Raw genomic sequence first — 25,484 nt, 5'->3', positions numbered from 1 at the left:
TGCAACTATGCCCAGAATTTTAGTAATCTGCATACCTTTTAACCCAGCTATTGCTACTAGGCCCATACTCCAAAGAAATCAAAGAAAGAGAAAAGGACCCATATGTAAAAAAACATTTATAGAAGCTCTTTTCATGGTAGCCAAAAATTGAAATTAAGGTGATGTCCTCCTAATGGAGAATAGCTAAACTAATTTGGTATATGCATGTAATGGAATATTATTTCACCATAAGGAAGGATGAAATGGACAATTTTAGAGGAAACTAGGATGCCCTTTATGAATTGATACAGAGCATAGCGAGCAAAACTAGGGAAACAATTTATTCAATGATAACATTGTAGAGGAAAACAACTTTGAAAGACTTTAGAACTTTTCTTTGGAGGCAATCGGTCTTAAGTAACCGAACTCAGTTCCTCCTAACTCCAGGACCAGTGCTCTATCTGTTGTACCATCTCACTACAATGACCAACTTGATGATAAACCACAAGTCCAAAAGAATATAGTTGAAACACACCTCTCCATCTCCTAACACAGAAGTGATGAACTTAAAATGAAGAAACATACATTTTTTGATGTGGTTAATGTCAGACTTTGTTGTGTTGGACTATGTAGCTAAGTATTAAGAGATTTGTAGTAAAGTTTTTTTTTTTCATTTGCTCATGGTGGGGGGAATATAATAGAAAGACAGATTAATTTAAAAAAAAACTTGTTAGTTGTAAAATAAAGAAAAGGAGGAAAAGAAATGTTGATACACTGAAATGTAGTCAATAAAAATTTATTAAGTGCCTTCTATGTGCCAGGAACTGTGCTAAATATCGAGGGATACAAAGAAAAGCAAAAGACAGTCCCTGCCCTTGAGGAACTCACACTTTGAAGGGGGAGACAACATTCACACAACTATGTACAAACAAGCTATACACAAGATAAATTGGAGATAATCAACAGAAGCAAGTCACTAGAATCAAGGGGGTTTGGGAAAGGCTTCCTGTAGAAGGTGGGATTTTTAACTAGAACTTGAAGGAAGCTAGGGAAGCCAAGAGGCAGAGAGGAAGAAGGAGAGCATTCTAGGCATAGGGGACAGTCAGGGGAAATTTCTGGAATTGGGAGATGAAGTGTCTTGATCAAGAGACAGCAAGGGGACCAGGGTCAAAGGATCACAGAGTACACAGTGGTGGTATTAGAAGTGACTTTTAGTTCCAGGGAAAGAAAAATGGGAAGAGTAACTCTTTCTCTAATTAAGCAATCAACTCCAAGCATATTAGGAAGCTTCATGTTGCATGGTTCAGGGAAAAGAATGCTAAATTTAGAGCCAGAAGACCTGAGATCAAACCCCATCTCTGCCACTAATTACCTGTTTGACATAGGGAGAGTTACTTAACCCTCTTGGTCTAAGTTTCTTCTGGCATAACATGAGCCTATTGGACTCAATGACCTGTAAGGTCCTTTTCGGATCTAAATAGATGATCCTACTCAATGTAACATTTCTAAGCATAACTGGGGGGCGGGGGGGAGGCCATGTATAGTCAGTCTCCCCAGCATTGCCTTCCTGTAGTCACAGAATGTCTACTTGGAGTCCAGGTTCACATGCTTGGCTTAGTCACCACCCACTGGAAACTCCTCCTCAGTTCCAGTGACTGATATTCACTTAAAACCTCAATTGTAATAATAGCAATAGTTTGATTAGATTAAGAAAAGCATGGTAAAATTAAGAAGCATCAAGCAACAGATAACAGAACATTTTCTTTTCAATCTCAATAGATTCAACTTCTACATTTTAGAATGAGGAAATTGAAGTATAGAGTAGTAAGGTGACTTGCTCAAAATCCCATATATTAAGACAAAGAACCAGGATTCAAATGCAATTCTTCCCAGTTGGGGTCCAATGCTCCCTCTCTCCTCCTTCTCCTCTTCCTCTTTTCTTCCCCCCTCCCTCCTCCCCCTCTCCATTGTATTACACTTCTCTGCTATATATAGGGCTCTGACAGGATCCAGTATGTTACTGTGGAAGTGCAAAGTACATAAGCAGGCAAAAGCTTTAAGAAAGAAGAGAGCAAATAATGGGAGCAGAAACTTTAAGGGGAAGAGGGTCCCCCAATTTCACTTTCAGAATCCTCTGCACAGCAAAGCCTTTACAGACAAATTAAGCCTGCAGTGACTGTAGAGGATTTGCTTGTATCTCCCTTTCTGACTTTGGCCAAAGAGGGTTTCAAATGTCAGGCCCGGTAAGGTTTCAGGGCAGCCCTGCCTGGAAGGACATTCTATTCCCCTTAGTTAATTCCTAAAATGCAGTCTTCAGCCAATAGCAAAGCAGGGAAACCTTTACTCACCAGGCCCATCCTAATTGTTAATTCACACACAATATCGAGGCTGTTAAGTAACTATGGATTTCCTTACTCAGAATTCTTAAAAAGGAAACTGAGAAAGCCTGTAAGAATTCAGGGCTATTTCTATGAGGAGGAGGGGGAGGAGAAGGAGGAGGAGGAAGAGGAGGAGGAGGGACTTTTCTTTCGTTGCTTCTGCTAATATGGGTAGTTCTTTCTGGGCTGTGTGTGCTATGCTGAAACTGGCAGGGTGAAGAGATGTCTTGCTAAGGACTAAAGTCCTCTTCAGCTTACAACAGGGTGCAGAATCAGACACCTGAAGCTGCTCACAAAGCCTGCTATTAAATTCGTTGACCAAATTTGTCCTATGACCTCAGGGAGGCCTGCTTTGAGAGAAGAGCACATGTTTGTAGAGGGTATTGTCGGGCTATGGGGATAGCCCGAGGCTTCATTTCTTAGTACCTTGCGGCCTGACAAAGCTCTTCACAAGATGAGCTTCCAATATGGTTTCTCAGCCATTCTAGGGAGAAAAAAAAATACTGAAGCTTTCCTTTCCCAGAACAATGTACACAATGACTGCTGGTTTACTTTGTTTTTGTCCAGACCAGTGATTTCATTAGTGTGGGGAACTTCCTTTGGGTAGTGGAAACCACCCATGCAAATCTGCAAATGGCCTGAATTTATATAATCTTTAAGGGAGTTGCCTGGGGGCACTGGGAGGTTAGGAGTAGCCCAAAGACATACATGTGTGTCTGAGGCTGAACATGAATTTTAATCTTCCTGACTCCAAGGCTGACCTCCTAACCTAAGCCTGCCTCTTAGACCAAAGAGATACAAGTAACTGTATGTAAAAACAATAGTATTTTACACATACAAAATCAATGTAGTTAGAATTATAAGGGGAAAAGTGAACTATAAAAAAAAACTTTGGGATATATTTCTCTGAGAATAATCTGGTATGCAAGATATATGGGGAAGTAACATGAACATGTAAAAACAAGGGCCATTCCCCAACAGATAAATGGATATGACCAGACAGTTCTCAAAAGAAAAAAAATTAAAATTGTCAACAACTGCATGAAAAAAACACTCCAAATCATTAATAATAAGAGAAATGCAAATTAATATAACTGAAGCTCCAACTCATGCACATCAGATTGATGAAGATGATAAAAAAGGGAAATAACAATTGCTGAGGAGCTATGAGAACATAGGTACACTAATGTACTGTTGCTGGAACTATGAATTAGTTCAATCATTCTGGGAAGAAATCTGGAGCTATATCCCCAAAGTCACTAAACTATGCATTCCCTTTGACACTGTGATACTTCTCCTATCTATTATACTCCTAAGTAGATATATCCCAAAGAGATCAATGAAAGAGTTAAAGGACCCATATATACAAGCATATTTATAGCACTACTTTTTGGTGTAGTAATAAACAAATATAAAGTAAATGCCCACCTATCAGGGAATAGCTAAACAAATTATGGCATGTAAATGTAATGAAACATTAATATAAGAAATGAGAAAAGGGCAACATAGAAAGACTGTGCATTAATGCAGAGCGAAGTGGTTGAACCAGGAGAACAGTTTATACAATGACTAAAACACTGTAAAAGAAAATAATTTTGAAAGACTTAAGAATGTTAGCCAATGCCATTTCCTTGAAAACAACCTTGCCACTTTGGAGAAAATTCAGTCTAGGTACCAGTCAAGGCGACTGGTGACTGTCTCTCCTGGACTACTATTTCAAGGCTAACTTCACTTCACCCTTTACTCTCTGGCCATCTTCTTGACAATTTCCTTGCCCCCTTACAATACCTTTCCTCCTTACTTATTCTAGTTCTGGAACTACGAACTATGATCAAAATCAATTCTTCCCGTGTTCTTCAGAGGGGCCTTATTAATCTACTCCTCTGTGACTCCAACCCCAGCTCTCGTACAATCTTTCCAGATTAAAGTGCTCCTTCCTGACTACTTACTAGTCCTCCTTGTGTGCTGTCCTCTTCCCCCATGTCCCCTTTAGAATATAATCTCCTTTACTAGCTGTGTGACCCTGGGCAAGTCATTTAACCCCATTGCCTAGCCAAAAAAAAAAGAATATAATCTCCTTGATTAAAGGGACTGACTGTCTTTGCTTCAGTGTTCATATCTCCAGAGCTTAGCATATAGTAAGCACTTTCATAAATGCTCATTTATTCATTCATTAAGGCAATGACCAGTAATGATTCCAGAAGACAATAAACACATACTTCCTACCTCTTGTGGATATAGGATTAGAATGAGATATATATTTTTAGATATGATTAATATATAAATTAATTTTGCTTGACTATTTGTTATAAGGGATGGCTTGGGGGTGGGGTGGGAGAAGAAGGGATGGAGAAAGAACTATTGAGGAGAGCAGGAGGTAGTGAGAGAGAGAGGGGGAAAAAAGAAAATATTTTTTAAATTCCTAGAAGGGATCAGAAAGAATTTCAAAAGTGACACAGTTAATCATAGCAGTGTTAATTTTACCATGTTAAATTTAATATGCATTTTAAAATAACTGTACATAACAGCTTCACAATTTCATATACAAGCTCCTTTTCCTGTTTTTCTTTGCATATGGAAATAGTCACATTTTGGTTAAGTTCATAATAAAAAGAAAAACCACTTTAGGTTTAATGTGTGACCAAATCTTGGTCCCAGAGAACAATGATAAAACATACTTCTTTTCTCTTAGAAAAGAAGTCGGGGACCATGGGTACAGGATATTGCATAAACTGTTAGGCATGGTTTCTGAACTGGGCAGGTTTTGCTTAACTGCTTTTCTCTCTTTTGAGAAGGGCATTATGAGGGCTGGGTGAGGCATATTGGAAAGTAAAAAGTGTTTGTTTTTTTTTAAGGCATCAATAAAACAAACAAAAAGATTTCCTTTCTAATTGGCAGACAAATCACATTTTGATGTTTCATAGACCATATCAACTGCAAAGATGTATCGAATTTATGGTAGTTAGTGCCATGCTATCAAATACCAAATAGCATTTTAATGTAGCAATCTAAGTTGGAGATTTGCTGCACAGAAAATAGTCAGACATTCTTAAGAATAGTCCAGAGAAAACTTTCAATCAATGATCCCTTTACTCAAATTTCACTCACTTTCTCCTTAAAACTTTGTGAAAATTTTGCAGAAAACTGCTTTCGGTGATGAGGGGGAGAAGGAAGGGGAGATTATCAAAGGAATTAGAAGCCATGAGTCATTGCCATTCCTAGTTTTGCCACCTAAAAGAAAGGACAAACACTAATGAAAAATGTATGGCCCAGGACATGGAAAAACATGCACACTGTATGAGAATGTACTTTATATTGACCAATATTGGTTGAAATATAGACTGCTCTTTCTTCCCACATCTGGATTATGTAAAACCTATGTGTACCTATCATTATTATATTAGCTTTAATAATTTGTCATCTTTTTCTATCTGATGCCATAAAGCAGCAACTATTAAAAATTAGTTTTTAAAAATCCTTATTTTCAATAAAACCTTAAAAACAAAACTTCCTCTGATGACACATTTTCATACAATAATTTTGTAGAATTATTTTTCAGTTTGGTATAATAGTAGCATGGCACAGTGCATAAAGTCAGGCAGACTTAACATAAAACCCTGTCTCTGGTACTTACTAGCTGTGTGATCATGAATGAATCAATTAGCCGCTCTGAGCCTGAGGCAACTTTCTGAAGACTGAAAATTATAGATGGTTGATGATCTCCATACTTTTGGGGGAGTTTCCCACAGCCACAAAAATCACATGTCCTTGCTTATTTTTCAGTGAATATATATATACATGCTTTTTTTTTCTTTTCAAAGAGATCTTACATTGAGGGTGTAGCTGATAGTTGGACCATTATGATATTTTCATTCTTCCCCCCTTTTCTCCCCGCTATTTTATATAAAATGTTTTGCAAATCTTAAAACACTATATAAAATTAGCTCTTGTTATCACAAAGGGGGTGAGAATTGGAGCACCTGGTATATAATCTTAAGAACTTCATGAATCTTTGGAGTTTCACACCATTTACTAAAGGACAATGATTTACCCAGTTACACATCAATCATCAGAATTAACTGAGATCTGCAGCTTTCAATGTGCCCCCTTTCTTTCACCAATTTTACTGGAAATGGTTAAGAATTTGTGGTTTGCAAATGATTTAAAGTTGGTGTATACATTTAGCATTTCCTTTTATAGTCACATTTACATTTGGTACCTAACAGGCACCTACTGTAGCCTAAGAGTAGAGATTTCTAAGGGACTGAAGAACCTACACTCAAGAGCCAGGTATCTTTAGCTCAAGGAAGATAGGAGGTTGATGTATTTAGTCAGAGGGAGAGGGGGAGGTACAACTAGGGAGCATCCCTGAATCTCTTAATTTATCTCTTGATATACCTTGGTCAGCCATACTTTTTATGTATCTCATTCAAATGATATAGGTTTTGTATAGTCCAAAGTATTCAGAGAAGAACTTTTATGGTAGCAAAAAAACTGGAAACAAAGTGGGTGACCATAAGTGAGAGAATGGCTGAAAAAAAATACGTGGTCTATTAATGTGATGCAGGATTATTGGACCATAAGAAATTGTAAACTTGAGGAATTCATTGAAACATGGAAAGATATAAATGAAGTGACACAAAGTGGAACAAGCAGAAACAAAGCACTATATATGACTGTAATAACAAATAAAAGAGGACTGAAACACAGTGCACATAGTAGGGACTTAATAAATGTTTATTGAATTAAAACAAAGTTGAATGATCAGTAATTGTAATCAGTCTTTAACTCAGAGAATTGTAGAAGCATCTCCCTTTTTGAATTACAGAAGTGAAGGTTTTTAGGTACAAAATTTTGTATATTGTCATGTACTGTCATTCTGTGGGGCAGTTTTGCTTAGCTGCTTTTCTTTGTTATGAGGGAGAGAGGGCACATTGCCAAGGAGGGAAGGAGTTCAGGGTGCATATCTAGGAATGCCTGTGATGTAAAAACAAAAGGCATCGATATTTTTTTTTCCAAAAAATATATTGTCCAATCCATCCAAAGTGGATGAGAAACACATATTTTCCATATTATAACATGTATTTAAATGTATAAACTATAGAATTAGCCTATAAGTAAGCAAAGATGGATAGAGAGAGATGGATAAACCTTTATCTATATGCACTTATATATAACCTGTATATACTTTAATACATATATATGATATATAAAATATATCTAATGTGTATATATGTGTACAAACACACAGATCTTAGGCAGGCAATAAATAGGAGGATATTGGATTTAATTTCCTTAGTGAAATCTTATAGCATTTTCAGTAACAATAAGTTACTTGATGTTACAAAAGACTGCTCAATAATGTGTTTTGCAAGATTGAATATGCATAATCTGTATCAAAATGCTTACCATCTCAGGGAGGGAGGTGGTAAGGGAGAGAGAAAATTTGGAATTCCAGAATTTTAAAAAATGAATGTTAAAAATTGTCTTTACATGTAACTGTGGAAAAATAAAATATTTTTAAAAAAACCACCCAAAATATCATTGTGCCTTATATGATAAATTGTCCAACAGAAGTAGAATAAAGACACCAATGAGCACATTTATGGCCAGAAAAGGAGGCAGAATGAGAGTAAGAGATAACAGATGGAACAATGCAGGTAAATCAATGCATGAAATAGTAAAAGACTTAAAGGAAGGTCTCCAATGTATCAAAATATCTTTCCATGCAGTAGTATCTTTCCATGGGTAGAAGAACTTTCTATGGAAGGGAAAAATTATTCTTCAGTTGCTTCTCAAAATTGAGAAGGGAGAGAGAAACCACAAGGAGGAAAAGTAGAAGATTAAATATGATGTGAACATTCTAACTCTGTTGGAATCTCTGTCCCCTTATACAAGCTATCCTTCATGCCTAGAAAGTTCTCCCTCCTCACATCTACCTCTTAGACTCTCTAAATCCTTGTCGAGGTTCAGGTAAGTACCACGTCCTCCCCCTGAATTTAATCCAACTTTATAGAGTAACATATGTGTAATAGTTAATTGTTTAGGAGTGAAGAAAGGTTAGTTAAAAGGAATTATTTTGTCCCCTCCCCTACCAAGTACATGGATCTGCCCTGTCAATGGGCCAGTTTGCCTGCAGCACAGAGTGTATGAGCAAGTGTAATGTCAAATCAGTCTGGAAAGAAAGATTAGAACCAGGCCATGAAGGCCTCTAAATGCCAAAGAGAGGAGTTTGTACTTTATTCTAAAGGCCAAAGGGAAGCCCATAGGATTTTAGAGCTGGGGAGTGACTTGGTAAGGGCTATGCTTTGCTGATATCAATTTGGCAGCTGTGGAGGAAGAGGGGAGAGAATGGAAGCAGGGAGAGACCAGTTGAGAGACTATTGCCATAGTCCTGGTGAAAGGTAAGGAATGACTGACCTAAGGTATAGGCAGTGTGAATGACAAGGGAGGGTTGTATATGCGAGATGTGGTGAAGATAGAAACTAGGGTAGAAGCTGTGTGAATGGCAAGGAGAAGAGGGACGTGAGATGTTGTAGAGATAGACTAAACAAATCTTGGCAACTGATTCAATATGACGGATGAAAGAGAGAAAAAAGGCAATGATAACTCTGAGGGTGTGAAGCTGAGTGACTGGAAGAATTATGAAACAAACCTCAACGGGGAAGTTTGGAGGAAGGCTGGATTTGAGGGGAAATATCATAAGTGCTGTTTTGGGCATTTGGACTTTGAGATGCCTGTGGAACATCCAGGTGGTGATGACATCCAGAAATCATTCATCAATATAAGATGAGAGTTCAGGAGAAAGATTAGGATAGGATACACAGATTTGGGGATCACTTGCATAGCAATGATCATGGAATCCATGGAAATTGGTGGAATAACCAAGGGAGAGAGTGTAGAGAAAGAAGAACATCCAGAGCAGAAGCGTGGGGGACACCTGCAGCAAGTGGGTAGAGAACAATCATGAGTCAGCAAAGGAGACAGGGAAGGAGCAGTCAGACAGATAGGAGAACTGAGAGAGGAAACAGCATCATTGAAGCCAAGGGAAGAGAGACTGTTTAGGGAAAAAAAAAAGGGGGGGTGGTAAAAGAAGATTGAGGAAAGGTTATCAGATTCATCAGTTAAGAGATCTTTGGCAATCTTGAAAGAGCAGTTTGAGAGGAGCAGTCAGGTCAAAAATCAGCTTACAAGAAATTGAGAAATGTGTAGAGGTTTGCTGAAATGAAGGAAATGAGTACAGGCAATCCTTTTTGCGTACTTGACCGTGAAAGGAAGAAGATATATAGCATGCTAGCTTGAGAACACGTCATTATTAAGAAAAAGCTTTTTAAGGTCTTAAAAATTCACTGGATGTGGCCTGACCAGGGAAAGTAAAAGCAGTGAAGGGTGTATATAGTTGCTGGGCAATGTCAGTCCAGTCATAGTTAATTTGTTTAATTTTTTTGAAGGCAAGGCGTGTATGTTGGGGGGGTGAGGAGGAGGGTGTTAGGTGGGGAGAGGGTTTAAAATGCATTATCGATTCAAATAAAGGAACAACCTGGCACAGAGCCTGAAAACCCATGGTGTTGGGTGTTTTGCCATTGGAAGTCCTTCCACAACATGAGCATTATGTTGTGTGCACAGGTGTAGGCTTTGTGACCTGATTGTTGACCTACCATGTAGCCTATACCCAGGATAGTACAAATAAGGATAAAAGCTAGACAATCAGATTTTATCTACTGCAACTTAACTGAATCTTGGGCAGCAGAGTTTACTTCCACGTGTCTGTTTTAGGAGAAGGGTACCTAGGAAGTTATGGACAATCTAACAAACCAGATGTTTTCCATAATTGCCTCCCTATTTAGAATGAAATATAGTAGTCAAGAAATAAGGATCTAAACTGAGGTGGTGGCAGAAAGCATACCAGAACAGTGGTTGAAAGAGGCCTTGGAGATCTTCTCTCACCCTCTCATTTTACTGATTGGGAAATTAAAGCCCAGACAGTTTTAAGTCACTCATCCAGAGTGACATAGCTCATTAAATGGCAAGCTGTAGGATAGAAATCCTTCTATTGTGCTAGGGGAAATATTGCAGAGGCATCATTACCAGGCCCTTATGATTCATTGAATGTGAGGGGTTAGTGAGAGGGAGAAGTTAAAGGTACCAGATTGTCGGCTTACTTAGAGTGGTGTAATGGAAAGAACACTGCTTATAGAAACAGAGGGTTTAAATAACAGATTTGAATGACCTTGGGCAAATCATCTCTCTCTAGGTCTCAGTTTCTTCATCTTGAAAAAGAGAGAATTGAACTAAATGATGTCTAAGATCATTTCCTGAGCTAAATTATGTGATCTTGTGAATCTTTATGCCCAGAAGAATGATAGCACCATTAAAAAAAAATAATACAGTAAAAAGCAAGAACTAGTTTGGATTGGGAAGGGGGAGGCTAATGGAAGGAAAAGACTCTTTTAATTTGAGATGGCATCAGGACCTCCAAATGGAAATACCTAGCAGACAATTGTTGGGGATGTGGCTTTAGAGTTTAGGAGGGAGGATGGAGATAGAGAGGCAGGATTCTTTTGGATAGAGGTTGAACTAAGAATTGGAGCTCTTAGAAAATGAGTTCTCAATGGGTATGGTGATATGCTCCTGTAATCCCAGCTACTGGGAAGGCAGAGGCTATGGCATCATTCAAACTTGTGTTATTTGCTACAGTGGGCTATGTTGACTGGGTTAATGTGATGATCTCCTGGGGGTTAGTGACAAGCTGCCTAAGAAGTAGTGAATTGGCCAAGGTCTCAAATGGAGTGGGTCAAAGCTTCCGTGTCAATCAGCAGTGGGACTGGGGACTGTGAGTAGTCCTTGCACCTCCAACCTGTGAGAGATAGAGAGAAAAAATGAGAGAAGAGTAGAGAGGGGAGGGGATGGTAAGGGAACAGAGGGAAGGGAATGTGCTACCATGTACTCAGGGCTATCATTTCACTTGTGTGGGGTAGCAGGGTGACTATGCTGCTTCTCATAGGACAGGAAATCCTATGGAAATCTTAATTCAATTAAAAAGGAAACTGGAGAACTGAAAAATTAAGTAAGATTAATCAGAAACTTTTGACACTAATTTGCTTAGTATCATCCCAATTGGTTAACTTCACATCCAATTCACTGCTTTCTTACTTAACCCCAAAGAGTTTAGGTTAGGACAAACAGGAAAAAGCAAATAGAAAAGGGTGTCTATTGTCCAGATTATCACATGAAGTTAGATGGACAACTTAGAGAAGAGAAAGACAGAAAGAGAGAGAGAGAGAGAGAGAGAAAGAGAGAGAGAACTTCCCCACCACATCTGAGACTGATTAGAAATGCTTCCTCCCATATCTGACAGAGATTGCCTATTCTCAACCAAGCCTATCTTTAAGGTATAAAACTTCCTTGGCCAGACCCCACCATGAGCCTGTACTCCCACCAATACTTTTGTCACTTTATACATCTCCCTCACATGAATGACTCTGGCCCTGTGTGTGACTGAATCTGTCTCATTGATGGATATGGATAGATAGATATCACTATCAATGTAAATATATAGATAGATATAGATAGACATATGTGTATACATGTGTATATATATGTACATATTATATACACAAAGATATATATCTTGTGTATGCTTCTGTAATCTCCATAAAATACATACATACACACATATCTATCTTGTATGTGTATGTTTATACTTTTTGTTTTTGCCTGCTTGATGCCCCACACAGTAATAAAGCTCATATTTATACTAGCTTCCTGAGTAGCAATGTTCTGTAAATCCTTGAGCCTGGATCTTTTCTTTAATTCAAGCTGTGAGACCAAATAAAGGGAATCTCCTATCATTTATAGAGGCAGTATATCTACTGTTCTAATTTTTCAAAGAACTGATTCAGAACATTACCAAGCCATGAATGAATGAATGAAGCATTTATCAAGTGATTACTGTGTACAAAGCATCGTGATGGGGGTGGGGTGGCCCATGGAACACATAGAAGATTGAGGCACTCTCTAATCTCAAGTTGCTCACATTCTAATAGGAAAGACAACATATATGGAAGATCAATGAAGTCCCATGTAATAAAAATCACTTGCCATTACATGGAAAAGCTAAGTTTGCATTTGTGTTAAATTACTTTACCACTATGTTCATTCTTCTTCTTGAAGCTTTCAGAAGCTTAAGGCTTTAGCCATTGCTCTATTTCCATTCCCAAATTTGAGAAAATCATTTCCTCTGTGGTGGCACACATGTCTCTCCCCATGGCTTATGATCATTTTTCTTGGTGTCAGTAGTAGGTGATCTTCTTTGTGATTATCTGTAGACTACTGTATGTAACAAGTGACCAGTAAATGCTGTTGACTGACAGCATATTGGGGTAGGTGAGAAATTAGACAAAAATATAAGCATTCTGTGGGGACCCTGGCTCTTACCTGTCAGCACCTGCCCTTGGTGGTTGAAATGGCCTCAGGGACTTGGATAATCTTGGAAGAAAATCCACTTACATTGACTATTTTTTCTAAAACATCAGAGAGGCAAATATAAGGAAGATTTGCTGTTCAGTAGCTGATTATAAGTAAATTTACCTGCTAACCACGCAGAATTCAGTCACTATGATAGCTGAAAAAAATATTCCATCCCCCAAAATAGGGGATTCAACAGACATAAATAAAACATTGTAGAAAACAAAATTGCTCATCTTAAAAGAAAGCAAATGACTGGTTAATGAGGGAATAATTTCTGAATCAACTGTCTGTATATAGTCAGACTGTTGAATTGTTAGAACAAAAGTAAAAATCTATACCAAATTAGTGTAGCACCCATTTTGGTCTACCTTCCTTTCCCAGCTGGTGCTTGCCACTTGGGTCCTATGGGAGATGACTAACCCAGGTTCAAGAAAGAAGGAAGCAAGGATGGAAATAAGCATTTATTAAGCATCCACTATGGGCCAGGCAACATGTTAAACACTTTACAAATACTATTTCATCTGATCCTCACAATTCTGGGAGGTAGGTGCTATTATGATCCCCATTTTACAGTTAAAAAAGCTGAGGTAGACATAAATGAAGTGACTTGCCTGGGGTCACACAGTGTCTGAGGACAGATTTGAACTCAGGTCTTCATGACTCTAGGTCCAATTAGGCCTATTCACTGTGACCACTTAGCTGCTGCAGCATTGATAATCTATTCCTACTAAATTTGGGGTCAGAGAACCTGAGTTTGAATCCAAGTTCTGAGATATACTGACTCTATGACCTTGGAGAAGTCATTAAACTTCTTTTGAGACTTAGTTTCTTCATCATTAAACTGACATAGTTTGACTAGTTAAACACTGAGGTCTCTTCCAGCTACAAATTTGTAATTCTATGAATCTAAGGTATAAAGTCCTCCCTGCCCCCACTGAAGAGAACTTTGTTCTGGCTGTGTTAGATAAGGTGACATTCTTTGATAAGGTGTGAACTGGCCTTGCCCTGGGATGCCGTATTTCATACACTATTCATGATGAGAGATGTCAGATGATTGGTGATTCTTACTCTTGGGACTTGACCGTTATGATTATTTTTAATATATAATATTTCCCCCAATTACATGTTAAAACAATTCATTAACATTTGGGTTTTTTTTTAAGTTTTGAGTTCCAAATTCTATTCCTACCTCCATCCCTCCCTTTCCCCCTCCCTGAGATGGTAAGTAATCAGATATTGGTTATATATGTACAACATGTAAAACATTTGCATATCAGTCATTTTGTACAGAAAGACTAGAATAAAAAAAAGAATGAATGAAAGTGAAAATAGCGTGTTTCAGTCTGTATTCAAACAATACCAGTTCTTTCTCTGGAGGTGGATAGTATGCTTTATCACGAGTCCTTTGGGATGGTCTTGGACCATTGTATTGCTGAGAATAGCCAAGTCATTCACAGTTCTTCATCACACAAAGTGGCTGTTACTGTGTACAATGTTCTCCTGGTTCTGCTCACTTCACTCAGCATCAGACCACACAAGTTTTTCCAGGTTTTTCTAAAATCTTCTTGCTCATCATTTCTTATAGCACAAGAATGTTCTATTACATTAATATACCACAACTTGCTCAGCCATTCCCCAATTGATGGGCATCCCCTCCATTTCCAATTCTTAGCCACCACAAAGAGAGCTGCTATAAATATTTTTGTACAAACAGGTCCTTTTCCCTTTTATTTTTATGTCTTTGGGGTATAGATCTAGCAGTGATATTGCTGGATCAAAGGATATGCACAGTTTTATAGCCCTTTGGGCATAGTTCCAAATTGTCCTCCGGAATGGTTGGATCAGTTCACATCTCCACCAACAGTGCATTAGTGGGGACTTGACCTTTAAAAGGAGACTGGAAACTAGAAATGGGAGCAGAGGGGGAGAAAGGAGAGAGAGCGCTCCCCAACTCAGAATCTATTGCCCAGAGGGAGGTTTGCACATCCACCTGCTCCCTTACCCTGTCCCCAGGGAACCACATGGCCCCAGGAATGACAGTGAATGGAGGAAGCAATAGGGGAATTCTTGGGCCAAGCTGAGAGTCACAGGAATGCAAGCCAGCAATAAATAGCAGTGATAATGGTGGAGTAGTTCTTAGATTGGCAAGGAACATTCTGGGCCAAGGCTTCTTTTAAATATCATCCCTCCCCTGCCTGCAAAGACATAGCTCGGGTGAATGAACTAACCCTGAATCACCAATCATTTGCCAAACCATTCTGCTACCACACTCATTTCACCACTACCATAATTCAAACCCTCCTCATCTCTCACCTAGATTACTGTAACAAGCTCCTAACTGATCTAAGGAGATAACATATATAAAGCACTTAATGAACTTTAAAGGCTATTTAAATGTTAGCTAGAATGATACTTACTATTATTATTACCTACTTCTAGTCTCTCCCTTCTCCAATTCATTCCATCTCATTTCCAATGAGAAATAACATGGCATGGTGGTTAGAGTGCTAGACTTAGAGTCAGTAAGTCCTGGATTCAAATCCTGTTTCTAATACTCTCTAAGTGACCTTATACAAGTCATTTGACTTTTTTGAACTTCACTTTTCTCATCTGTAAAACAAGGGGACTGGGGACTGAACTTGATGATCTCTAAGGACCCTTCTGGCCCTGATCTATGATTCTATAATCCTTCACAGAGTTACTAAAATTATCTTCCTAAAGCTATTTTTCACCATTTTACTCCTCTACTCAAAAGCCTTTAATAACTCCCTAATTCCTCCAGGATAAGATATGAGTTCCTCAACCTGGCATTTAAAGCCCTCCATAATCTGGCTCCAAACTACCTTTCTAGTCTCATTTCTCAGGCTTTACATAGTCTCTGTTCCAAACAAAAGGGACCACTGGACATTCCTCCAATTCCATGTCTTCCCTGCCCCCCAATGTATTTTAATAAATTTTTATTATATCTTTTATTCTGTCATCACCTAGATTTTCTCCTGGTCCTCTCTTCCTCCCCACTCCCAGACAGCTATCTCTTATAGCAAAAAATTTATTGTTGTTGTTGTTCAGTCATTTCAGTTGTGTCTGACTCTTTGTGACCCCATTTGGGGTTTTCTTGACAAAGATATCAGAATGGTTTGCTATTTCTTTTTGTCATGTATCTTCCTTGGCACTCAATTTCCTCACCTGTAAAATGAGGCAATTGGACTATGACTTTGGGCATGTTATTTGGGCCTTGATTTCCTCATCTGTAAAATGAGGCAATTGGACATAGATGACCTCTAAGGTCCATTTAAGGTCTAAATTCATGATCCTATTATCATATTCTATTTGTCTAACCTGGTGAATTTGACCCTGAATTTGTTCTCCCTTCCCATCACTGGTGTCGGCATCATCATCACCACCATCATCATCATCATCATCATCATCATCATCATAGATGAATGTGTCTATCTGCACAGAATATCTTACAAAGCAAATAGAGGACCAAGGCGGGGCCTTTGTTTCCTAAGAGCATAAATCCAATCATGCCTATTTAACCTCCATATCAGACAACTAATGTATACAAACTGTTTGGAGGCAGTAACATTGATGGGCAAACTGGAAGCTGAAATACCTAGGTTTTAGGGGCAGCTAGGTGGCACAGTGGATAAAGTTCCAGCCTTGGAGTCAGGAGGGCCTGAGTTCAAATCCAATCTTAGACACTTGACATTTACTAGCTGTGTGACCTTGGGCAAGTCACTTAACCCCAACTGCCTCACCAAAAAATAGTAACAATGAAATATCTGGGTTCTTATCCTACTTCTACCACTCACTAGTCCCAGAATATCAGGCAAGTTACTTAGCTTCTCTAGAGGCTTTTCATCTTTTCAAACCAAAATTTCCGAGACCATGCCCAGGGAGCAGAAAACCACTTAACTCTGAACTCCCTGGGATCTTATTTCTTCATCCTGGCTATATGCCTCCCAGACCACCCCTTTCTCATCTCGTCTGGTCTTGGCCTTGGGTGAAGACACATCTTTGAGCCTACCCATTACTTCAAAATTTCCCTTTCTTTTTGTTTCTTCTTTCTTGTGGTTCCTCCTATTGGTTCTAATTCTTCTTTACAACACGACTAATGTGAAAATATGTTTAATAGGAATGTATATGTACAGCCTATATAAGATTGAACATCAGTCTTAGGGAGGGAGGGGGAAATTTTAAAACTCAAAAGCTTATGGAAATGATTGTCAAAAACTAAAAATAAACAAATTTTTTAAAAATTTCCCTTCTGATCCCTTGTTAGCTCATAGGCACCCATGGATGCAACAACAATAGACTAGAGAAAATGGCCCCAGATTCATGTGGGATCCCTTCTTTGCAATTTTTGAAAATTCATAGAGTTATTAATAAAAATTTTTTTTAAAGAGCTCCCAAAACCCCCAAGAAGCATTTAGTCACCAATGAAAAAAAGGATGTCTTCCAGCCAGTTATACCCTGTAAAGCTAAATATCCAAAGTACACCCAGTTTCATTCTCTGACTGCAATTTCAAGATGTAAATGGAGGACAATTAAGGTTGCTCTCTTATTTTCTCTAGTGAAACCAGGCTTTTAGAAATGACATTGAAATATCAAAGAGAAAGTAAAAAAGAAAACAGGAATCTGGATTTAAATCTCTTCCCTTTTGGATGGAAGGGGAGAGGGAACGAGAAAGTAGAAAGGTGAGAAATAGGCAAGTTCATCCACCTTAGAAGTATTTCTTTATGGTCAGAGCTCAGATGACACAGGGTAAGCCTCTAGGACCATAAGCAATCCCTATCTTTCCAATCACCATTGTTATCCTCCCATCAACCCTTCAGGTATTGGGGAAGGAAGATGCACAACTGTGAGACACTGTTCCTCCTGAAGTGCCTCTCTGCACTCCCTCCTACCCCAGCTTCCCACAGGGTTGCATAATCCCACACAATCCAGTGCAAATTGCACAATACTGCTTTTTTTCCCCCTAGACTACAAGAAACTTCTCTATAAGCCACTAGACTCTAAGTCTTAGGGGTCTATGGGCTAGGCCTGAGAGACTTGTTCTGCCACAGAACTATCTCCAAAAGGCATTACATTCTTTTTCATTTTTATTCTTTGTTAGGGAAAAAAAATGGTTCAGGGGGAGGGGGGGAAAAGAAGAAAGACATGTTGGGAAATGAAGATGATACAAAAAAATAGAAAGTATCAATTCAATTAGTTTATAACATATTTTAAAGGGTATAATTGATATCACTAAGTGGTGCATAACTAGAAACAGTATCTGATGTAATCATTGATCTTTTAATATTATCAGCTCATAGGACATACATTTCAAGCTGGAAGAGACTTGAGAGGCAATCAAGTCTAGCCCTATTATTTTACAGATGACGAAACTAAAGTTTAGAAAAGTCAAGTGCTGGGGCAGCTAGGTGGTGCAGTGGATAGAACACTGGCCCTGCAGTCTGGAGGACCTGAGTTCAAATGTGACCTCAGACACTTGAGACTTATAAGCTCTGTGACCCTAGACAAATCACTTAACCCCCATTGCCTCACCAAAAAAAAAAAAGTAGTTAAGTGCTTTGTCCCAGGTCATATAGATGGGGGTGTGGGGGAGGAACATAGGTTTCCAGACTCTGAATTGGAACTCTTTCCCCTATGATATGTTGCCTCCCCTAAACATTTGTCAGAATCAAGATATTTATTAAAAATGTGATACACTTCGTATCAGGATCAGTAGCCATAACTCGGGATCCAAGATTACTATAATTGCCATCATACTAAATTAGCATTTCTTTTATATTAGAGATTTGATACTAAAATTAGGTGTATAGACATTTGTTTTCATCATAGTATCACAGATTGAGTTAGAAGAAAAAAACCCTAAAAATCAACTAACCAATACCTCATTTTTTGTTGTTGCTATTCAGTCACTTCCGTTGTGTCTGACTCTGTGATGTCATTTGGGGTTTTTTTGTCAAAGGCACTGGAGTGATTTATCATTTCCTTCTCCAGCTTATTTTACAGATGAGGAAACTGAGGCCTGTAGCAGATAAATGATTCATCCAAAGTCACATAGGTAAGCTTTTCTCCAACGGTGTACAGTGGAACTGGACTTTTCACCCAAAGTCCTCTGACTCCAAATCAAGAAATCTTTCCGTTGTACCATGCTCTCCAAGATTTTTAGTTATTTTCAGTTTTGTTCCATTTCGTGCTATCCAAGGTTCGAATCGTGAATCCTAGCAGTGTAACCTTGTACTTTATCCTTCTCCTGGACCTAAATTCTTGGATATCCTGGAGCTTCTGACCCACTTCCTGGCTCTGACTTTGTACTTTGATGTATTATGCCTAGAGGTCTCCCTATCAGTCAAGTAACTGGATGTTCCTGCCAATGATGATGAAATTGGCTCTGCTCCTGTGATTCTATCCCTTCTAGATATCTAGGACAATTGTGCCCACAGTAGAGAAACCTAGGGGAAACTATGAGCTTCCTACTTGGAACATATGCTCTTAACCTCAATCTGTGATTAGTTCTATTTCTTCACTGTGGCATCACCCTGGACTCAGGGCCATGGGTAATGCAACTTGTGTTGTAACGTAATCAATGGATATTCAATCAAGTTATTTCCCAGTGTGACAGATTTTGGCACAAGGTTGGGCCAAGGGCCAAGGCTGGCTTTTTCTTGGAGTCTAAATTTTTAACATTTTGGCTTTTTTATCTCTTCAAACATACTGGTTTTTGTCTATTCATATACAATGGGAATTGATACAAAAATACTCATAGAAAAAAATAAATGAACATATAAATGAACACCAACTATTTTGTATACACTTTGCCAAGGCTGAGTGATAATCAGTTATGTATCATCCATTATTGAGTGGATTGGTTCTTGATGAATAAGAAGAAAGCTTTTTTGGTGATGCAATATGATTCAATTTTGACCCATCACTATTTCATCTACCGATTGTACACAGCATACATGGCTGAACGAGTGAACAAGTGAACGAGTCTTCAGTGTTTCTTGTCCTGCATTAATATTTTTCTCCACAAAATCCCTTGGACTCCTTTGCATAAACCTGGGGTTCTACTGAACAGAAATGGAAAAAGAATGATTTAAAGGGATGACTTCAAGCCATTATTCTCTTCTGTGCTGACACTTAGGAGGCTTCTCCCTGTTTTTTGTCCACAGATAAACTTAAGAGCGTAACTGTGATCCTGCCAGTTTCTACTCAAGGAACAGGAGGCAGCAGATTCTCCTAAGCAAAATTGCTGTCCCTAAATTCCAAGCTTTTCAAGGTCTGAGAAAACTCAAATGCCATGACCTTCAGAGCATGGTAAGGCTTTTTGTCTGTGGTTTGGGATCTGGCCAATGAACACATTATTACTGTGATTTATAGTCCAGTGATAATTTACAGCTTGCCCACAACTAATCCAGCAATAACTATATTACGTAAATTTTAAAAATTAGATAAACAATCTTGAACAAATAAATGAGATAAAAGCCAAAAGAAAAGAAGTGCAAATTGTTCACCATGGTGTAATATTTCAGATCACAAGTCTGCAATTATACAGTTTATTGGAAAGCCAGTGAGTGAAGATAGGGAAAGGTAATTAAGGACCTAATTAACAGAGAAATCGTCATGGAAAGAATATGGAAAGGAATAATTAGGGAAAAGGGTTTCTTTCACCGTCATACTGGGAGAGGCAGAGCTGCATAATGGGTATAGTGTTGGAATCAGGAAGTTCAGGGTTCAAATCTTGCCTTTGGACACTTAGTAGCTATGTAACTGGGCAAGTCACTTAACCTATCTAGGCTTCTATTTCTTAATGTGTAAAATGAGGAGGGTTGGACTCCATTATTTTTATAATCCTTTCTAGTTCTCAAGCTATAATAATATTATTCTATGATAATGGGGTTGAGTAGTGTCAAACTCAAATAGAAATAGGACCTCTAAACTATATATAAGCATCCCTATAGGTCACATATTGACTTAGAAAACCACATAATATTACTTGTGTTCCCTTGTTTATTTTGTTAACTATATCCCAATTACATTTTAATTTGGTTTGGGCCCACTCAGGAGTGTTTGACATCTCTGATGTAGTGGACCGGGGAGAATCAAAGGTGAGGCTATATAGTCCAAGAGGGAATCGATGAGCATCTACTTTGTTTCCAATTCTTTGCTAACACAAAAAGTGCTGCTAGAAATTTTTTGATGTATGTGAAGGCTTCTCTCTCTCTCTTTTTTTTTATCAATGACCTTCCTGGATTATATGCCTAGTAGAGGAATCTCTAGATCAAAGGATATTGACATTTTAGTTACTTTATTTGCATAATTCCAAATTGTTTTCCATAATGGTTGTACTGATTGATAGCTCCTGATTCATGCTGCTGATTTGTAGTATAATGGTAGTGTAACACTTTGTACAAGCGAAGTTCCACGTAAGGGTGGGGAGAAGGGAATAAACGTTTATTACATGCTGACTATGTGGTAGGCAACATGCTAAGCATTCACAAATATTATCTCAATTTATCTTCACAACAGCCCTGGGAGGTAGGTGCTGTTATTATCCCCATTTTACAGTTGAGGAAACTGAGGTTAAGTGACTTGACCAGGGTCATGAAGCCAGTAAGTATCTGAAGCCAGATTTGAACTCAGATCTACTTACACCAAACCCAATGCTCTACCCCTGGGCCACTAGGTACCTCCCCATAAATATTAAATAATACAACTGATTGTTAGGAAGAAGTACTAAAAATAGTTGCAAAGAACTTTCCACATATAAAAATGCCATCTGATTAGAGAAAACATTGTCCAAATAGAAAGTTCAATGTACCATGAGGTAAGAAACAAAATATGGTAGTCATATAGATCTTCTCTTTCTCCACATCCTCATCTGTAAACATAAACACTTTACTTATCACATGAGACATCATGAGAAGGATATGAAATAAATTTTAAAAAGCTCATAAAGCTTTAAGTATTATTTAAAAAAAAAACTAAGAGAATTGGTATAGAGCTCATTCATTTTACCTGATTTGAAATCTCAAACTGAATAAAATCCTATAGGAAAAAAATGGACCTTTAGAAAAACAATGTATTTCCTTGCATTCCTGATTAAAGGATCAGCACTAAGTAGAAAATCTAACAAATTGATGCAGGAGTCAAGAGAAGCATAAAATGGTAAACTAAGATGAGAAATCATAAGGGACTAAACATGATTAAATTATTTACATTCTTATAAGGAGATATAATGCATGTAACCCCTCAGAACATTATTGTCACCAAGGATTAAAGGGTGAGTCTAATTAGACAGAAGGCCTGGTTATGATTCTGTCATGTTTGGATCTCAAAATATGAATCAAATGGGTGGTGAAAAGGAATGCACTAGAAGAAGGGAAAAGGAGAGAAAGTGGGATGTACAAAAAAAAGAATATAACAACAAAGAGGGGCAGTGGGGGAGCAGGGAAAATTTGAACCTCACTCTTATCCTGACTTGTCAAAGGAGAAAAGAATATATATAGAAGCCAGGAGATACATGAGATAGGTCACGCAGTGGGAGTATTTGGGCAATGAGTTGGGGTGAGGCACAGTTTCCGGTCACTAGGTGCCTGGAGGATTATGGAAAAATGAGAAAGAGGGAGAGAAGAAAGGCTCTGAATTAATCAATCGGCATTTATTAAGTGCTTACTAAATACCAGGCATAATGAAATGCTAGTTTGGGTCTTTATTCCATGTGGTAGGGGGCAGCCACTAGAAAGATGATTAAAAAAAATAGTGGCTCAAATCTTAGCATGTTAATACTGAGATTAAAGGAAAATGAATAAAAAGTTTTGGAAGCCCAAAGTATAGAATCAAGATCTTTAAATATGAACTGAATTCCTATGATTGAAGGTTAAAGGTCTGGAAGGAGGAAGGTAGGTCAGAATCAGGAGAGTACCATGAAGTGCTAAGAGTCCTGTAAATGTTATAACTGCTAGATGGGAACTATGGCTCCCAATGAGCTTAACCTATTGATATTAAAGTGATAAGCAAATATATTTTTAATTCATTAATTAACATTTTTAAAAAAACTATCTAACTCTTACCACATTACAATAATACCTATCAGAAATGTCCTTCTGAAGAAATAATACATGAAAATAACAAACAGAATGGATCTACGTATCGTTGTTCAGTCATTTTTTAGTCATGTCCAATTCTATGGAACCCCATTTGAGGTTTTCTTGGCAGAGATACAAGAGTGGTTTGCCATTTCCTCCTCCAGCTCATTTTACAGATGAGGAAACTGAGGTGACAGGATTAAGTGACTTGCCCAGGGTCACACAGCTAGTAGGCAGCTAAGGCTAGATTTGAACTCAGGGAGATGACTCTTCCTGACTCCAGGCCTGGTACTCCATCCACTTCACCACCTAGGTACCCTAGATCTACATATATCAAATCAATATCTAGGATACAAAAACAATTAGGAGCTATATTAACAATAACCTTGTAAATGGAAAACAAGTTCCTTGTTTCTCGGTTAAAAGAGTAGTGCTTTTAAAGGAGCAGTGCTGGTTAAAAGAGGCATGTTATAGAACTGTACTCTCTCTCACTTAAAAGTTTTCAACTGAGTTTATTATAGTTTTTCCCAATCCAAGAAGAATACAAATCCATAACAGAATTTAATGTTTTTGTCTCAGTTTCCTCATCCCTAAAATAGGGATAATAATAGCACCTACCTGGCAGGACTGTTGTGAGGATCAGATGAGATAATATTTGTAAAAAGCATTTAGCTGTTAAGCAGTGTTCTGGCACATAGTAGGTAGATACTATACAGTAGGAACTACATAGTAGGTACTATATAAATTCTTATTCTCTTCCTCTCCTGCAGGTCCATGCAAATGAGTATGTATGGAAAAGGTAGAGAGACAATCTGCTCTAAGGCCAAGTTGATTATCTCTGCTAACTGACTTGGCCTCACACTTTTATAAGCATATACCTACCTATACTGATGGGGCAGCCAGGTGGCACAGTGTAACACACTGGGCTTCAAGTCAGAAAGTCATCTTCCAGAGTTTAAACTTGTCCTCAGACCCTCACCAGACACTGGGTAAGTAACTTTAAGCCTTGTTTGCCTCGGCTCCCTCACCTGTAAAATGAGCTGGAGAAGGAAATAGCAAGCCACTCCAGTATTTCTGCCAAGAAAACCCCAAATAGGATTATGAAGTCTGAAACAACAACAACCTATCCTGAGTCTTCTTAACTGATGTTCTTTATCTTTAGGTCTATATAATGGAAAGGGCAAAGTCTTTTTCTTTTTTTTTAAACACTCCTTTGACCCTCTCTAACTTAGCTGATATGCAAAATCCCAATGATTAACTAAGGTACTAACCTGACTTTCAGAAAGTCACCATTTCTTAGCCACCCATCTTTAATTCACCTGGTCTAGGTCTTGTTTCTGAATAATCAGGTTTTTTTGCTCATTTATGCTGTATCTCTCAAAACCACTTTCTCTCTGGCAATCCTGGAGTAACCCCCTCTTTGTATAATGGAAGCTCCCTACAGCAGTGTTGTCAAACTCAAATAGAAACAGGTGTCATTAAACCATATATAAGGATCCCATCCACCCCACCCCAGCATTGACTCAGAAAGCCACATGACATATTGTATTTTTATTTACTTTGTTAAATATTTCCCAATTACATTTTTTTGAGGCAATTAGGGTTAAGTGGCTTGCCCAGGGTCACACAGTTAGTGTCTAAGGCTGGATTTGAACTCAGGTCCTCCTGACTCCAGGGCCAGTGTTCTGTCCACTGTGTCACCTAGCTGCCCCCCAATTATGTTTTAATTTGTGTCAGGCTGCACTCAGGAGAGTTGTGGGCCACATGTGGCCCTTTGGACTTCATGTCTGACACCTCTGCCCATGAGGTCATTATGCCTGGTCTTCCACCTCCCCTTCATCACCTCTGCCTGCCTGGATTATGATACTGTAATCAAAAGGATTATGGACTACGCAATACTCTCACTTTAGGTTCGGACCTCAAGATATGACATGCACTCAGAATAAACTTAACATCACATTTATTTTACAATGATTAATAACGATTATACAACACAAGCATATAAAGGTAAGAATAATATTCAATGCAATAAGCAATAATCAAAATTAAGAAAAGGAGGAATAAGAAAAGAAAGGATACACACTCACTGACCAGGCGAGCTCAAATACCTACAAGACTGGGGAGACTGGAGACGATCAAGAGGTTTGATCAGGAGGCCAAAAGAGCAGAGTCCTGCTCTTAAACAACAAGGGCCGTGCACGCGGTCCTCCCTTGAACAACAACAGAGAATCGGCGACCCTATCTCTGACATCAAAGTACTCCAAAAATCCCCTTTTCAGATGCCCCTTTTATATCTATGTAATCCAGGGAAAAACAATCTTAGTATTTTGTTTTGTGTACATATCCTTGGTGAGCTCAGGTCCTGGATACGCACATATTCTAACAAAGGTGGGAGCTTGATCAGATCCCCAAATACCTGTTTGTTGTGTAAGTCTCCAAGGAGTGATCAGGTCCTTGAACAGTCACACACTTCTCTCAAGAAAAATGTTCCTTGAGATAAGAATTGCTTTCCCAGGTAACATAGTTTGTTGGTTACTTAATGTTCTGTCTCCATAGT

The 25,484-nt window shown here is 38.4% G+C and overlaps 1 protein-coding gene across 1 annotated transcript in view; it reads right to left on the bottom strand.

Annotated features, from left to right (window-relative positions):
- Positions 1-25,171, bottom strand: part of ATP6V1C1 (ATPase H+ transporting V1 subunit C1) — a 147,089-nt gene extending 121,918 nt beyond the window's left edge. Inside the window, exon 1 of the mRNA XM_027849968.1 lies at positions 25,040-25,171. The gene's annotated coding sequence lies outside the window, so the exon portion shown is untranslated. The remainder of the gene's footprint in view (positions 1-25,039) is intronic.
- Positions 25,172-25,484: the final 313 nt, after the last annotated feature.

Source organism: Vombatus ursinus, unplaced genomic scaffold, assembly GCF_900497805.2.
Source record: "Vombatus ursinus unplaced genomic scaffold, bare-nosed wombat genome assembly UNPS02008961.1, whole genome shotgun sequence".
In the NCBI taxonomy this organism is placed as follows: Eukaryota; Metazoa; Chordata; class Mammalia; order Diprotodontia; family Vombatidae; genus Vombatus; species Vombatus ursinus.
This window is presented reverse-complemented; position numbering and strand designations above follow the sequence as displayed.